Source organism: Genypterus blacodes, unplaced genomic scaffold (genome assembly GCF_046128005.1).
Source record: "Genypterus blacodes isolate CSIRO-AG114 ecotype Tasmania unplaced genomic scaffold, CSIRO-AGI_Gbla_v1 ptg000156l_1, whole genome shotgun sequence".
NCBI lineage: Eukaryota > Metazoa > Chordata > Actinopteri > Ophidiiformes > Ophidiidae > Genypterus > Genypterus blacodes.
The window spans coordinates 10032501-10050450 of NW_027466957.1; the positions used below are offsets into that span (position 1 = coordinate 10032501).

Sequence of the window (17950 nt, forward strand, 5' to 3'; positions counted from 1 at the left end):
TCACTTTCACTGCTTCTTCTCCTCTTTTCCTTTGATATCCTTTCAATCTTCCACGCTCTCCCAGTCTGGGATTTGCCCTCAAACATTCTTGTTTCTCACCTGTGCGTGTGTGTGTGTGAATATAAGAGTTCTCCAGCTCACTTCGGGTCAGGCTAACACACACTCGCAACGTATTTGTAATAATACCGCCACCTCCGCCAACGTTAAATTCCTTTCCCGTCCTTTTTTTTTGTTATCAGTGTTCTGCCGCAGGAGATCAAAGCCAAACCTCTTTGTCGGAAGATCCGCTTTTAAGCCGTTAAGTGGCAGTTAGCGGTCACTATCCAATCAGATAGCAGCTGATAAGGGCGGCATGTAGCAGTTAGCTTGCCGCACTCTCCCTGCCCCACGTAGGCGCACGCTCGTCGCCGTCCAGCCTTTTACTGTGAGTCTGAACCGCTTTCATCTTTATCGCTCTTTTGCGCGGCGGCACAGGTTTCAAAGTAGCGCAGCTCTTCTTCTTTTTCTCCTTTCTTGCTTTCTTTCTTTCTCTCTTTTCTCTGCGGCCTCGCCGCCGCTAACGTGCGCATGCCTGCCTGCCTGCCTGCCCCATTTGTCTGTGCGAGCTATCGACACATTTCTCACAAAGCTGTTCCAGGCTGGAGGACTGCGTTTAATGAAGGCGAGGGCACGGCTTCAAAGAGCTGCGAGTCCAAATCGACATGTGCAGAACTCGCACACACCCACACACACACACGCAGACCTCTAGTGGTTGGAACAAAAGGACAGAGGCTTCTATCGTTTGGTCGATCTCTATTTCTGCCCAGGTCCCCAAACAACCTGAGAAATTACATATTAAGGCTATGTGTGTGTGTGTGTGTGTTTGTGCGTGTGTTTTTTGCTTGTGTTGTTTGTGACGCAGCACCCTTAGATTGAAGATGACATGTAGCTAAGCTTGCGTGAATCGCAGGGCTTCAGGGGGCAAATTGCGTTAGCTGGTTACACAAAGCACACAACAACACCGTAAACCGTCACCTCGCGGCGAGCATATCCATGCTGTCAGCCGCGCCATGCCCACGGCCAAAACACAACAGAATAAGTCAGAATAAGCCTGTTCTCCAGCAGCAACAATGGACAAATTTAAAAAGTTGAAACTCTGCAGTTACAAGAATTTTTATGAGAACATCGGACGATTTATCCTCTGTTTGGAAACGCGAGACGGTCCCGAGCCGGGGATTGACCCTCAAACCATTTGCTGGGAATCCTTCATGCTTTAAGGTTTACGAGCGTGCATATGTTTGACTTTGGATGTTTAAGTGTGTGTGTATGTGCGTGTGTGTGCACTCACACATATGCAGGAGTGTGTTTCTGGTGCCTTTGAGGTGTGTTAAGGTGTGTTTCACGCTTTGATGTTTGGCATTGGGTTTATAAAAGGTTTGGGTTTTAGTGGCATGGGTTTTTCTGGTGTGTGTGTGTATAAGTGTGTGTGTCTAAACGTGTGTGTGTGTGTCAGGCCAGCGTAGTGGATGTGGTTCACCTTGCACCGGCCACCTGTAAGCTATCGACAGAAATTAGCCTCTTTAGTCTTGATGCTTTGCAGAACAGAGGAGGAAGGGGCGGTGAGACTGCGGTAGGAGGGCTGGTGGGGTTTTTTTTTTCAAGGTGTGTGTGTGTGTGAGTGTGTGTGTGTGTGTGAGTGTCAGGACAGACCATTTTTGATACTGCACTCTCAGTGTACCATCATAACACACAAAGAAGAGAAGAGAATCTATATAATGTATAGTGGAACCATTTGTTTCTGGTTTGTTTTTAGTTCTGTGTGTGTGTGTGTGTGTGTGTGTGTGTGTGTGTGTGTGTGTGTGTGTGTGTGTGTGTGTGTGTGTGTTGCAGTTATTTAACTCCGGTATTCTGGCGTTAGGCCCAACCCTGCTGCACAGTTCAGCTCTGACTCTCCTAAACACACACAACCTGGACTCATTACACTCAATAAACAAATAAGTCATTAATAGCAGCCTGCAGGCTCTATGCACACACACACACACACACACACACACACACACACACACACACACACACACACACTCACACATGCTGGTAGGGACACACCAGTGGCCATGCCCACTTTCCGCCATGTCAAAGACTCCCATTGGCTGTTGGGGGTTTCGGACTAGCGAGACTAATGATGTGGTCCCCGTGTTCCTGCTTCCTGTCCTTTCGCTGGAGGACTTCCTGTGGCGGCTGCGTCATGTGGTCCTGATTACCACGACCACGGCTAAGACCCCTAGAGCAGGACAACACACACACACACACACACACACACACACACACAGACACACACACACACACACACAATAAATATAAAATAACCTGTGTCTCTCTCATCAGATATATGATATTATTGACCAGGAGCAGTGGAAACGCAGAGCATCTGTGTTTACTTCGTCTTTTTTTTTTTCTTCTTCACTGGTAGTTTTCCGGCCTTTGCCCTTCATTCTGTAGCCAAGAAGGTTGTTCAGTGTGATCATGGGGAGCCTGACTGGGTCACGCTCTGGCACCAGAACCCTCACAGTTTGGGGTGGCTTCAGTTTTGCAGAGGAGTTCGGTTGTGGCGTTTTAAAGACGCTCTGGTGAGCCGCTCTGCTGGCGGGTGATGCTGTGCTAGCTGGCGTTGGCTCCCACAGAGCAAACTCTTCCAGCGCGGCCACATTATCCATTTCATAACATCCATGTGTTCCCCTTGTTTGTCCTCTGGATTTGATTTGGCGTCAGAATAGCTCATGAACTCTGCTGTTGTTTTTGGCAGCTCGCTCTTTGATGTCGCTGCGTCCTTTAATGCCCCATTGGGACGAATCTCCTCCTCCACGTGGCTGCGTCGTTGTATGTTGGGGCGCAAAGCAAAGGCGAAGATGCCGTTCACACTCCTGGGGGGCGGGCGGGGGAGTGGAGGATAGCGGGGGCTTCCGGGAGTTCAGACGAATCCCCCAAATTTACACTGTGCTTTGGAAAAGAGTCAGCGGGGGAATGTAAGCACGGTCCGTTTGTATATGGAATTTGTCGGAAATATGCAAAATGTGCAAAAGTGCGACAGTTGCGTCCAAAGGTTTGACAGACGCAGAATGATTCAGTCGCTCCGTCCTGTTGTTTCCATCATTTTAAAAAGCTTTTGTTTAGCAGAAGAAACCAGTTTTTGTTTTTTTTCTCCATCGTAATGGAGCATCTCAGCATTTACCAGCACCAGCCAAGTCGTCATTCCTGGTGTATGCTCTCGAAGCACTCTGCAGGGGGAATGTGTGTGTAGTGTGTGTGTGTGTGTGTGTGTGTGTGTGTGTGTATGTGCAGAGCCACTCTCCAAGGGGAAATTGTTAGCAAATGGGCTCCAACTGCTGGCCTTTTAGCTTTGCAAACACAACCTGAAGGCCTCTCCCCACATCCCCTCTGCGCTAAACCCCTTATCCCCCCCCCCCCTCCCTCACACACACACACACTAGAGTTCACCTGCCCGACAACCCCAAGGCTTCTCATCCTTCTCTCTCTCTCTCCCTCCCTCCCTTTACCTCACCCCTTTTTATTTAGCTTCCACTCACTAGGTTAGACATTTCCATCACTATTCATCATTCCTCTCTCCCTCCCTCCCTCCCTCTCTCCTCTCTGTCTCCGTCTCCGTCCTCCTCTCACACAGAGAGTCTTTCCTGAGTGGGTAAATAGAGTAAATTGGGGCTGACCCCCGGGGTTAGCGGGGGCCACACTCTCTTTTCATGTCAAAGCCATCTGAAGGCTGATTGGTTGATTGCGGCGCTCTCAGTGCTTCCAAAAGGCTCCCTTGTACTGCTGTAATTGCCCTATCGTGCGCGCGTACACACACACACACAAACACACACACATTCTTACAGCCAAATGACTTAATTGGTGTTAATTGCATAATGACAGTAGTGAATTGGACCTGGGTCAGAGGTGACACAGGTTTGACTGGAGAGAGAGGGGGTGTGTGTGTGGAGGAATGAGGGGATGAGAGGATGTCAGGGGAAGATGTGGGAGCAAAGCTGGCTCTCTCTCTCTCTCTCTCTCTCTCTCTCTCTCTCTCTCCTTCCTGTTTCTCTCTCTCTCTCTCCTTCCTGTTTCTTTCTCTCTTTCGTGATTTACTTGCACTGTCTTCACCCCCCCGCCCCCCCTTAGTCCAAATACGAAGCAATCCTCAACCTGATTGCAAAATTTTGACCATAGGGGTAACACGCACATACGCACGCACATGTTCACACACGCACACACACACACACACACACACACACACACACACACACACACACACACACACACACACACACACACACACACACAACACAAACACACACATACACACTCACAGACAGCCCTTTGTCCTGTGGGGAGATGCACTATACACTTAACACAAGGATTCAATTTGACTCAGTCAGCAACTGTGGCTGAGTGTGTGTGAGTGTGTGTGAGTGTGTGTGTGTGTGTGTGTGTGTGTGTGTATTTTGCTACACTAGCGGAGCATGTTTGTGTGTGTGTGTGTGTGTGTGTGTGTGAGAGAGTGACTCTCGGTGCAGCTGAAAGGGCTCCATTGGTGGAAAGCGTTTAAGCCATCATCATTAGAGAGTTGTTGGTACAGAGGTGTGCTTTAGTGAAGGACATAATTGGCTCGTCATCGCGCTGTGTAATCTTCTCATATTCTATGAAAACAGCAAAAGCTATTGGTTGTAATTGGCGTGTTTAAGGCGGGACCTTCCCATGTTAAACACACGGCATGTTACCGTGATATGGGCTGAGACTGAGCAGTGAAGGAACGGTTACTATGCTATAAACTACCTGAAGCCATCATTCATCTCGTCTCATCTCCACGCTGCTCTGTATGCATATAAGGCATGTCGGGCTGTTGTACTGTATCTACTGTTTGTGTGTGTGTGGATTAAGATATAGCCACATTTCTGTCATGGTTAATGTGCGCGACTGCAGCGTGATCTGGGTTTGCTTGATTTCGAAACCAGAACTTTCTCAAGTGGAAACATCGCTTCGCCCGAGACCACCCGGGATTCATTTCTCTCTCTCTCTCTCTCTCTCTCTCTTTTCTTTTCTTTTTGGCGAAAATGTTATTGTGTGCAATGTCTGTGTGTCTGTACATCTGCGGCCTTTGTGCCGTTAAACGTGTAAGGCGTATGTTCTCCTGTGTGTATGTGTGTGTGTGTGTTTGTGTGTCCTGGTGCGGGGGAGTTCCAGTATCCCCATCCTGCTGTTTATAGGAGGGAGTGAAAAGTGATGGAAGGTATGGAGAGAGATGGGCCGGTGATGACATAGCCTTATGTTCACCCCCTCTGGATACAGCTCGCTCTATATTAGATCTATCCATCATAAGACTGCAGTCCAGTCCCACATGCTTCCTATACCATACTTAGCTCAGCGTCCACTGTACATGTGTTAGTCTCATCAATGTTCTCCGCTCAGACGCTGCATGTCACGATCGTACATGTAAAGTCAGGGCCGTACTTCGTCGTACCCACTCAATTATCGACATGCGCGTGCATGCGTTCCGTATCGACTCCCCTTTAAGTGGTTTTCAAAGCCGGGATGATAGATGTAAAGCTTTCTCCCGCATCCTCGGCGCGATCCTTCCCCCCTCCCCTCCCGCCGAGAGCGGAGATCCCCACGGGCTCGTCCCGACACAAAGGGAGCTGTCACTCTCCGCACGTCTGATCTCACTGTGTGTTCATTTAAGACATGTGTGTGCTTTGCAAATACTTGTGTGTGTTGGGAGCTGTCACCTGTTCGCCGTGCGATCTACGTGTCTCGTCTCTGTGCGAGCCTTTGATCTGGCTGACAGGAGATTCCTACAGTGTGAAATAGCCCCGGACAAATTTACTCAATGAAAGAGCGCAGGCCTTAACCACTGTTATTACAGACATTTTTTTGTAACATCGTTCCCTCTCTCCGTCTCTCTCTCCGTCTCTCTCTCCGTCTCTTTCTGTCTCCTGTGCTCGCTTGTTCTGTCTCACTGGACCTTTTGCTGTCTTAAATCAAAGGCTACAGTATTTTCCGCAGAAGTCACTGTTTTCATTCATACCGAGCGAGTCCGCAGGCAAAGGTGATCCATTCTGCTAGCAGAGCACAGCTGTGAGGAAGAAGGTGTGGAATTAAACGGGACACCACTGGAGGCTATTCTCATTTATCATTGTATCACACAGTCTGTCTAAGGAGAAATTGGACCTGGTACAATGATGCACACGAAACAGGGCTTTCATTTCGGGGATTATTACCTGTTCGTCTCTGTCCGGGAATGTGTGTGATCATGTATGTGTGAGTGTAATTGAAGAGGATCATGGACAGGAGCAAGAAGAGAAAATGACACCTCGAGCCTCAGCTGTGTGGCTGTTTGTATCTTTATTACTCTAACAGGGCAGACAAGGGAAGTACTTAGTCTCTCTCTCCCTCTCTTTTCTTTGCGCCGTGACAGTCTGACATTAGTGTGTTATTTCTTACAGGTGGTTGGGCGTGGCTGTCTGAGCTGTCGAACATGTGTCAGTGGCCAGGTGGGGAGAGAGACGCGCTGTAATTATCCGTGTGAAACACTATCCGTGTAACACACGCACTGGTTAGCAGAGCCGTGTGGAAAGGGCGAGGAGAGGAAGGCGAACGCAGAAAAGATGAATAAATGCTCTTAAATGAGTGAATTGAGGAAGAAAATCTGAATGTGGCGTTGTTGTTAGTTGTCGTTGCGTGGAGATTTAGTGAGCAGAAAGCAGGAAGGCCGCGCCGATGCCAAGCCAAGCAGTTGGTATAGCGAGTGGGCACCTTAGTGAGCCACGGCCTGTTTGCTTAACCACCACTGGGCACATTCAGCACTCAGCTGGTTTGTGTTACCATAGAAACACCATCCCGCTCACAGCTATTGCGTCTCAATCGAAAAACACGCATTCTTCAGGGTTGGCGTGTGTGGTGTTTGTTTAGTGTGTGTTTTATGTTTAATGTAAAAAACAACAAGTGGTGCAAAATCTGAATCTACCAACTACTACATCTACCGCCGGCGACACGTCGAGCAGCTATTTGGGTTGACTTCTCCTTCAACTGGGTCAGTGGAGCGAGATGGCTGTCACCTGTCATTACGGCAGACGGGGTGGGGGGGAGATGTGGGGTAATGTGAGCGACGGTCCAGAGTCGCAGTCTGCGACCTGAGAAAGCTCCGACTAAACATCAGCACATGACCTTGCTTGGGAGGCCTAAATTCTTTCAACCTTAAGCCGAAAGCATTCCCAGCACCACCCAGACGAACAGAGCGGGCACACGCACACACACACACACACACACACACACACACACACACACACACACACACACACACACACACACACACTTTCACAAGTTATTTTGTGATAGTTTGAAATCATCTCAACCTTGTAATGGCATGTCAGGAGATTTTCATAAACATATCAAAGACAGTTTTACGCTCTGCTAGTGCTAGCCAGGGCGCCGTGTTTTGTTGCATCAAAGCGTTAGCCTCAGCACTGTCAGCGTGGATAGCTCTATCAGTGCTTGTTTAACGGGTACGACTGGCTTGAGCAGTAAATAACACGAAGCCACGAGACCCCCGTGTCAAAACTAATGAGGATTATTTACTCTCTATCCGTACCCCTGAGCCAAACCTCCGTCAGATTCTACGACGCTTATTTACAGCGTGCAGTGTCTCCGTTTAGGCTTAGCTAGGGGGGCCTTCAGCTGTGTTCAAAACAGCGCGTTATAAAGGTTGTTAAAGGTTCAAGATGGTCCTTGAGCGAAGAGTGTCACTGGTTCCAGTCAGAGTCAAAAAACGAAACGACATTAGGTGCTACAGTGCTCCAGAGGCCTATTTTACTAGCTCGAATAACTTTCGCGAAAGTGTGTGTGTGTGTGTGTTTGCTTCCTTCTCCTGACAAGTGACCCTATAGCCTGTCCCAGCACCCCATCTTTCTCACACTCTCCCTCCCCCGCACCCCCTCCCCGCACTCACCATACCGCGTGCCTTTTGCCGATCGGACTCACCACACAAAAAACACACATGTGAGCTTCATTGAGGAATCTCGCCAAACCAGGAATGTTTAAATCCCACCTCAGTCAGTCACCAATGTTTTCTTTTCCTCCCTCTGAATTGCATGTATTTCATTACTGAATACATAAAGGGTATTTCAACATACATACCTGCAGTCCTCTCACATTTAGCGACCTCAAAAGAAGCCGTTTGCATGATGTATTCACGTTTAGCTTCAGACCCCACAGAGACGACTAGAGGACCACCATCGACTCCCTCATATCCTATATGTCTCATGTCCCGGGGCTACGCTGACCTTCAAAACACCAAACAGACATTCAGACGACAACATGATTGGTTCTTCCTGAGACCGGACTTAGCGTGCATTAGCCACCACTCTACAGCTGAGCCAGCACACACACTTTGAGTTAACAACCCACTTTGTCACACTGCATTTGTTAGAAAAAGTGAAATAGTGACCGAGCAATGACAATACAAAAGAGAATAAACCACAAAACAAGATCGGGCATTCCATTGGAGATGATTCCAAGATGGGACGGATAAATAGCTGAACACAAGTGTTGACCAGAGATGGAGCCGAAGCTATAACATGTGGCGGCTTTACTAGTTCAAATGATCACCAAACCAATGCAAATCCACACACATGTCAACGCCACTCGATCATTATCAGTATGAGGCTTGCATCCAAAAATCCAGAATGTGAGGAATTAGCTTTTTTCTTATTTACCTGCACGTGCGTGTGTGTTTGCACCTTTTCTGTGTGTCCGTGGTGTGTGTGTTAAGCTTTTACCTATAAACAGCACTCGGGTCAGAAGGGAGGACCTGGTGGGTCACTGGAGTCGGGTCTCATCTTGAAAACACATCAGTAAGAAGGAGGAACGTTTACAGCACCGTGGAAAACAATGGAAGTTAGAGGAAGAAGTTAGTGGAAGCAGTATTGCCTCCATTTTTGTTGCGGCATGTACACACACACACACACACACACACACACACTCACACACACACAGGTAAAAGGGAGTGAGGGGGGGATACTAGTCGAAAAAGAATTAGTGGTGCTGATTGAGATCTGTTTCCATAACAGTGCTGTTTGTGCAGAGTAGGGCTTTCACCAGCTGGCTCTCCATCTTTTTTCCATCTTCCCGGAACAAAACCTTGACTCCAACCCACTCTGTATCTCCTTAATGGAAACTAGGATTCCTCCCATATGAACTAGAAGTAAGAATTATGACATCATGTCAATAGGAGCTCCTTCTTCATCCCACGCGTGCACATGCACACTCGTGTGTCTATGTTTCCGTGCTCTTAGAACAAAGATAGTGAGAGAAAGCCAGAGTTTAAATGTGTGCGCGTGCTTTTCCTCCTATGAATGTGTGTCTTTTGATTCCCCTCCTCCTCCTCCCTCTCATACCTGCATGAGAGTGCACTGCAATTCAGCTCGCGTTCCCCCTCCCCCCTCCCCCCTGGCAGGTTTTGAGAATGGGGGTGAGAGGCTGTTACCGTGTCAGTCTGCACGGCCTCTTATCGAACCATCAGACTACCCTCAGATTCTCTTTCCAGATGGGAGTCAGATAGGGCCTCAGAGGCCCGGACCCCCGCAGACACCCAGAGCATGGAGGCCTCCCCTGATCTACTACCTGATGGAGGTGCTTTAATGTGGGTTCAGGTTTCACTTGTCTCCCCTGCCCGGCTGGGCCTGTGCTGGTGTCAGGATGCAGGCGTGTTCAGGGCTCTGTGGCTCGGGCTCTGATGGGCCTCGGCTGCTCTGCTTCCAGGTTTAGCTCCAGGTCAAGGCTGCGTTATGGGACACAAGCTCACCAGGCTGTCCCGCACCATTCATGATGTGAGAAATAGGTACAGTTACATCCATAGACGTGTACATAGCAGGCCCTCAGACATTTCTTATAACATAAACACCGCCACTTATACAGGTCTAAGCATGAGGCAGGAGAAAAGAGAAAGAATCCAGTGATGATACAGAATTGGCTTGAAGGAGTAAATTAGTGCGATTAGTCAGAGAAGAACGTCTGAGCACTGAGAGAAGAGAGGGGGAGGAGGAGAGAGAAAATCAGGAATGGAGTGATAGAATTCCTCGCACCTTTTATTGTTGTTGCTGAAACCTGTATTTTGGACCTGCATGAACATTATGCACTTTTTATGAACATAGTTTCTTCTTCGCCTCAGGGCTTGTAAGTGATAAATGAATATTTGAGCATGTCCTGCCAAAAACACTTTTCTCCCTCCCTCCTTGGAAATGTGCACTTTTGTGTATGTGTGTGTGCGCGCGTGAAAGTGACATGCGAAAGTCCGCACGCACACATATTTGTCTGTGTGCACGGTGAGAGAGAGAGAGTGTGTGGGTGTGTGTATGCAGGTGTGTGTGTAAAAATCTAATAGGAGCAGGTAGTACAGATTCCTCCCATATCAGTTGTACATTGGCACATCTTGGCTGGACTCAGGGAACTTGCTGCCATTCCACAGAGAGCCCTCCATCATTCCTCACAGGATTAGAGACAAAGAGAGAGAGAAAGGGAGAGGGAGACAGATGGAGGGAGGGACCACGCTTTTATTTTTTTGTATCTGGCAATGTCTTCACTGTAATTCAGATGAAATAATAGAAGTTATGAAATTGCTACCAGTGTCTCCCTCTCTCTCTCTCTTTCTCTCCCCCCCTTTCTGCCGATTTCTAGCCAGATGTCATCTCGTGGAGCAATGCGCGAGAAGAAAGCGCAGGAGCGGCACATGTGAACAATACTCTGGTTCTAATTCACTTACAGATGCACGCTGGCTCTCCGTGGGAGTTTAATGAGTTTGATACATGTGATAGATTTTTTTTCACCAACAGTCAACTCCACCTAGTGGTGTTTGTGCTGAACAGATTTCTGGCTAGAGTGAGGGTGGAATGAGCTGTTGTGAGAGAGAGAAACAGAACACCGGCTATTGTTTATCTGCAGCGAGCAGGATTTCGGGAGAACACGAAGGTTTTGGATGTGAATCCCTCAATAGCTACAAAACTGTGAAGATAATGTTGCCTCAGAGAAATGGGTAAATGGTTTTGTGGCACAGGCTGTCTATTGCTATGAGCATTTGTCGGCCGTGTTAGTAGCTCTCCTCAGCACCTCTTGGCTTGGCATCTGTGAGGCTTGCTCACGCTTGCTTTCACCCAGCGTGTGTTTGCTCAGATGAAGGAAATTATGTAATTAGCCTGTGAGGGATTGTTTTCTTTTACTCTTTACCCCCCTCTCTACCGCTCTCTGCATTTGCCCCCTCTGTCTTTCTTCCCCTGCCTCGTCTCATGGCACTTTCTCCCTCTCCCTCTCTCTCTCTCTCTTTCTCTCTCTCCCTTCCAATATGACAGCAGGAGATGGTTCCAATTTAATCCCAGCCACACCCTGGCTCACCTCCTTCATTAATCGTTAGTGGAGAGAGAGCGAGCGCTTGTCGCACAGATCCGTCTGAGCTGTTGAAGAGGCAGCTTTGTTGAACATCAAAGGCTGGAGCCTGAGAGGTGTGTGAGGGAGTGGAAATGGAAGCTGTGGGAGTACAGGGGGCTGTGTTTGGTGCTGGTCCCGGTAGGGTCAGGTTATGTGCTGGGATGTGGGTGCAGGGGTACGGGCAGTATTTGGAGGCGGGGGGGTGGTGGGGTTTGAACCTGGCATTTTGCTCTCTAATTCCAGCCGGCCTGGAGGCCTGGAGCGCTAAGAAGGGCCTCACTGTTGCTCTCTGGATCAGCCAGGTATTGCTTACATAAAAAGCAAGTGAAAACAGCTGTAGGGATAATTAGCTTGATTCTCCATTACATGCCATGAGGGCCAATAACTAAAAAATGGAGTTTTGTTTGGGTTAGAGCTGCAGCCCCAACCAGGAGGAAGTTGTAAAAGTCAGGCAGGGAAAAAAAAGAAAAAGTAGTGGGGAAAAGGAGAAACGCTGGTAAGAAAGAGTTTGAGCTCTTGAAGCAATTGTTGCAGAGGACATGTGCTGTGTTCTTGGGACAGCTTGATGTGGACCATATTTCTGGGGTTGTAAAAGGCTTTGGTTTCAGACTGATTGGATGTGCATGTGTGCGCAGATCTTAAATGTGATGCTCACTTGAACGCTTATGGTGCAGTTGTTGTTGATGAAAATTCAAGGTTTTCCTGTAATGTGATATTTAGCGATGCAAAGTTTAATCCTTGTGTTGTCTCTTTTTTTTGCTGCTTTTAACTCTGAGGATCTGGATGCCTTAACTACGGCGAGTTTCTCAAAGTATTGATCAAAGAATAATCCTCTTATCCTTAAACTTGACTCTCCCCTGGCCCTGATTTCCATATGATCATATAGCTATGCATCTTTTTAATTCCATATCATTTGTATTTAGGTGATCTAGGTGAAACAGAGAGAAAGTGGCCTCGTCTGTCCCCTGCGTTTTACCCTAAATTTCTGCACCCTTCATACCACAGAATGGCTTATTTTACATCTCTCCTCGTGGGCCGAGTGAGGGAGGCGAATCTTTGTACTGGATAATTGAATTTGGTGTGTTTCTATTTTTTTTTCTTCCGTAGGAGGGAAAGAACACCAACTGTAGCGTAATTGCAAGTGAAGGAGCAGTGCGCTAACTTTGGTGGTCCCCCAAAAACTCTGCAAGGATCCATTTAACAGGCAGTTTATATTAGTACCACTTAGAGACAAGAACGGGGGCTCGGCCACTCGCATCCAGACTCTCAGTGTTGATATCCAATCCCACAGTACAGGGACAGACGAGTCCGCTCCACAGGTTTTTGTCGTTTTTATACGTATTTATTAGCTATAGGACAGTGGTAAGATGGGACACGTACCAGGGAGTGTAGCAGGTTTTCCCCTTCGATCGAGCCACAGTTCCCTCAGAGCGTAGAGTGTTTGATGAGTCGATCATCTCCCTGTCTCCAGGAGCAGGCCGAATCAGTATTAATATGAGAACGGCTTCACCCTGTCTGATCCCATCATCGTGCACACTGAGAGCGGAGGAGTGGAGCGGAGGATGAGGGCTTCACAGGGAGTGGAAGATAGGAATGACTGATGGTGGAGTCGGAGGGGGATGTTGGCAGAGTGATGCGAGGGAGAGATGGAAGTGATCTCTTGCCGCTTTCAAGGTACGATAAGCATGAATTTGCATCGGAGTTGGAAAAGACGGCAGAAGCAACAGTAACGCTGAACAAGAAAAACACCAGACAGTTGCCTGAGTGCTGATTTTTGTCCTCTGTGCTTTTATTTTGATAAGCAGTGCAATGGATACGGTGAAGGGTAATAGGAAAGCGACTTTAAGTGAAGCAGACGAGTGCGGAGTGTTAATGTTACAGCCTTATCATCGCTCTGGGAGTGGGCTCAGGATTTGGGTATTATGGTGCACTTTACCACCCCTGCTCGCCCTCGCAAGACTGCTGAATATCACCAGGCTCTGTTTGATAAATGCAAACTCGCATGCGTGTTAACTATCTTGTGTCAAATGTCTTCTTGTGTACAGAGCGTAACGAGTCGTCTGCAGGTCTGTTTTACATCACACACTGTTCCCACACTGTAAAAATATCCATTGGGACGTGGAATTTAATGAAACAGTCAAACAAAACTGGGGGATAATTCCAGTTGTTTCCGAAGCAAATCTGCTTATTAAAAAATGTCTTGAGCGCAGCGTAATTCACGAGATAGAAACGGTTTGATGCTTTTGTTCTGCCTCTCGATTATATTAACATTTTTTCTAAACTAGCGTGACAGTACAAATGTCTCTTTATGGATTTAGAGTAAGAATTTAATATCGAGTTGGCTTCTTCGCAGCTGAGGATGCAGAAAATGATGAACCTGACCCCGGCTGTGAGAGGAGAGAGGATAAAGAATACTCATAACAGGAAACCGCAACATAACAAAATCGAGAACACTCATTGATTGAGCAATACACACAACCGCAGTTGTTTATGTGCCACTCCAGGCCAGTGGGGGGCGCAAAAGAGTCGGTTTTGGCAGTAGTTTATTTAGCGATAAAAAGAAGGCGACAGAGGCGAAGAAGTAGGAGTATGATCGTCCTGAAAATCAGAGTAAACGTGACATTTGGAACAGTAAGCAGCAGTAGATGGTAGATGAGACAAACAAAGCATTAAAGTGTCTGATTCATCTTTGTGAGACGTGTTGTTGCCCTGAAAGTTCTCCTTGAATCCTGCTGTAACTCCTCCGCTGGGCTGCTTTAACATGAGCCTTGCCACAAACGCAGCACTTAAGGCGAGGGACGTTAAATTCCACACAGGTTTAACACTTTGTCACAACACGCTGACATGTAAAATAACCACAGGCCGGTACGCACGACACGTCTGGGACTACACAGCGACACACACTTCCTCGTTAAAAACACCAACGCAGGCTTCACGTTTGAGTTTTGTGCGGTGAATGCGTCTGTTGTGCGGCGGTGGCGGAGGTGTTGACAGAAAAGAAAGAGGAGCACATCCACAGGCAGACCCTGCTCTCCATTATGCCGGCCAGGGGCTCTATTTGTTGATTCTCTGGCCCCCAAATCATTAATTAAATTGCAGACGACGGCCAAGAAACCTGAGAATGGCGTCCGACACATACACACATCTACACTCACCAGTTTGTACACACCAGCACAAACACGCACAGATTTGCACACACACACGCCCTTCACATCAGCGGGCTTACATGCTCGTGCACGCACACACACACACACCCTGTGTTGCATAACAAATGATGGCACTTTAATTGCCGTGGCTGTTTATTTACTGCCGGCCGTAATGGATGGTTCTCCTCTGCCGGGCAGCCAATCAGCAGGCAGAATGAGAGCGAGACAGGAAGAGTGTGACCGGCCCTGCAGATCTGGACACATTCCATACCGTTTGACGTTTCCCTTTACACACAACATGCACTACCACTGATGATACCACGGAAAAAGGGTTAATCCTCCTTCAATCCACCTCCGTCAGGTCACAGGCGGGAGGCAGAAACCACACCACTTTCTCTGTATCAGCTTTTGCTTTCCGTCTCTTCTCCACCTGCGTACAAACAAGTTTGCATTAAAGTTCTCTCACCGCGTCCTCCGTCCCTGAATGACTGATGATAACGTCTTCGGTGATTGGTGGTTATTTTGAGGCCTGTTTGCTCAGCCAATGAGGCGCCCCCAGCTCGCTAGACATACATCACTGCTTCCTCCCCCCACCCCCCTACCCAACTTTACCCTCAGGAAAGACGTGTTTGTTGCCGGCTGCTGTGCGGCCTGAATAATAGACACATTCCCAGTTTGTTATAAATGAGCACTTGATGTTTGGGCTGCTGCCAGTTGTGTTTAAGGCATTCTTAAGGAAGTCTGGAGGTTCGCCAGGCGGACAGGGGGACAGAATGGTCAAAAATATCCATGCTGGGCCTGAGTGACTGAGTTCCCTCTTTGCATTACCAAACAATGACACCGTGTGATGTCATTTGTACAGAGATAATGGGGAAACTACGATCATTTGCCTCAAAATGTAGCTGTAATCATCTTTATTATCTTCAAATCTCCTCTTTGTTTAACATGTGTTGTAAAGTACTTTGAACTCCATTTGTTGTCCTACATAAATAGTTTTATTATTTCAATTGTTTTATTGTGGAGTGGATTCCGGTAGATTCCAGTGGATGTTAATGAACCTACTCCACTTTCGCAACATACTCCACAACATAACTTCTCCGCTGCCCTGTTATCCGTTATCTCATTACATTCCAAACGTGCATTTTCAGGAGGAATATGGCCAAAACTGTCTTCTTCTCCCTCCGTCTTCCTCCTTACTCGTGACCCTGTCAAAAGCCTGTGTGAGCATTTGATCTCCCGCTCACCATCTCGACAGGGGTCACGCGCTAGGAGGGAGAGGGAGGAGGCAGCAGATTTAGCCATAGTTTGGCAAATAGAATATGTGTTTGGAATGTGAAAGCACGTGTAAGACCGCGGGACTGGTTTGTTGAGTCGTCGTAAAAATGGGTCACTGTTGCAATCGGTTGTAAACAACATCAATCCATGTCGACTGTAGCTGCTGTTCTCCATTAATGAGGAAGCAACAAAATCTTTTACAGCCGCATCCCGAGCCAAAAGGATGCGATTGTTTGATGCTGAAAAGATGGAGCGTCACTTCACATGCTCCTCTTTTTCTCATGCTTTGTACTTGACCTCTGGCACTAATGGCTTTCCTGTTTCTCTCCGCAGCTGCTTGTTGGGCCACGCACCAAGATGCCCCGAGAGCTCCGACCACAAGCGCGGATGTCTTATCTCTCCCGGCTGAGCTCCACCACTGCCGCCAGATGCAGATGTGAACAGACATCCGCCGCGTGTGTTCGTCAATCCCAAAACCCTCGCGAGAGATTACACGGAGCGCCGAGTCTCGTCCGCTTTCAATAACGCCATGACCCGCTGAGGATGTCTGTCCATTGTGCACGAATGCCCCGTCAGACGAGCAACGCTCCTCAGCGGAGAGCTGCAAGGTATTGGCACACGCTCCTCCTGCCTTTATTTCCCTGGCTGTTTCCAATAGACGGGGAGCTGGATTTGTTTTACAGCGCTGCGGTGCTACAGAGCTCTGGCTCCACCTCAACTGACAATCACTCCACCACTCCGCACCACCACTACTACGGCTACACTAAGACGTTGGAACCGGGCGCGAACCCCACCGTGCCAATCCTGCTCCCATTCACGATGGCATGATTACGTGTTTACTTCTGCAGCTAAATGTTCAGAGATTTGTGAATGTCGGAACACGGAGCTCGTAATCCCGCAATCCGCAGAGACCTTCTCCATATGCCGTGCCAAAGGTACCGTCCCTGTCCGCGGAAACAAATCGCCGGGATGGGGCCGTATCCGGAATCGCTCACCAATCTGCACCCAATTACACGTTTATTTGACTCTCTCCAAGTGACTCAAAAGAAATCAACAAGAAATGACCAACGTGGGATCAAGATGCCCCCCCCCCCCCCCCACACACACACACACGTACACAAACGGCTTGAAGATCGATTTACAACTTCCCAAAAATCTGAACTCCAATTAAGAAAGGAGAACCCAGGCAGCTTACTGTAAGAGCGGCGTGTTTATTCAATCCCTCCTTGTGTTCCTTTCGCCTGCTGTGCATTTGTTTAACGAGCCGATATCATATTCTGTTTGGTTTTCATCATCCAAAACAGTTTTGAGTGCCACTCTTCCTCTTTCTGGAGTTGTAACAGCTGTGTGTGTGTGTGTGACGTGTTATGCAGATGAACGGCGTATTATTTGGTTATCTATTTATTGATTCCGTATTGTGGATAATGAAGTGACTTGTATTTCAAAGCGCTGTGTCATGTGACTTTTTGTCACTGTACCGAGCTGCTGCGGTGGTGATGATGTACAGCTGTGTTGTGTTTGATTCAAGTGTGTTTCCATTCGCTCCTTACTTATTATGTACAGTTTTTGTAGTGTGTGTGCGCGTGCCTGTGAGTGTGTGTGTGTGTGTGTGTGTGCTCTGTGACTGCCATGACTGAACGTGTGGGATAACGGCGTTCTCTCCCGACGTGTTTTGCCGTGGTCAGCTTGTTTCTGTTGTTTGAATAAAGGTTGTTTTCACAAGAAATGGAACGCGTGCTTTATCGCACTGAAAATAACGCAAACTCCAACTTTCTGCCATGTTATTGGTAAATTTGAGTGTAACAATGGGTATTTTCACAAGATTATAGTTTCACCGCCACTAATGGCAACTACAACAATAGAGTCTTGCACTGCCCAAGAAAGAATTCTTTCCAGTTTTCATGGTCTACCAATTCTCTCTCTCTCTCTCTCTCTCCCTCTCCCTCTCCCTCTCTCTCTCTCTCTCTCTCTCTCATAAACTCAGCCAGATGTTGCCCAGTTTTCTTCCTTGGGGAATGGGGGGTGGGGTTGGGTGGGTGGGGGTGTAGGTGGGAGGAGTAGTGAGGCATGGTGAAGGGAGGAGG

General features: G+C 47.9%; 1 protein-coding gene across 1 annotated transcript in view; it reads left to right on the plus strand.

Annotated features, from left to right (window-relative positions):
- LOC143012927 (ERC protein 2-like) overlaps positions 1 to 17185 on the plus strand; it is a 122517-nt gene extending 105332 nt beyond the window's left edge. The window contains exon 19 of the mRNA XM_076166269.1: positions 16200 to 17185. The gene's annotated coding sequence lies outside the window, so the exon portion shown is untranslated. The remainder of the gene's footprint in view (positions 1 to 16199) is intronic.
- Positions 17186 to 17950: the final 765 nt, after the last annotated feature.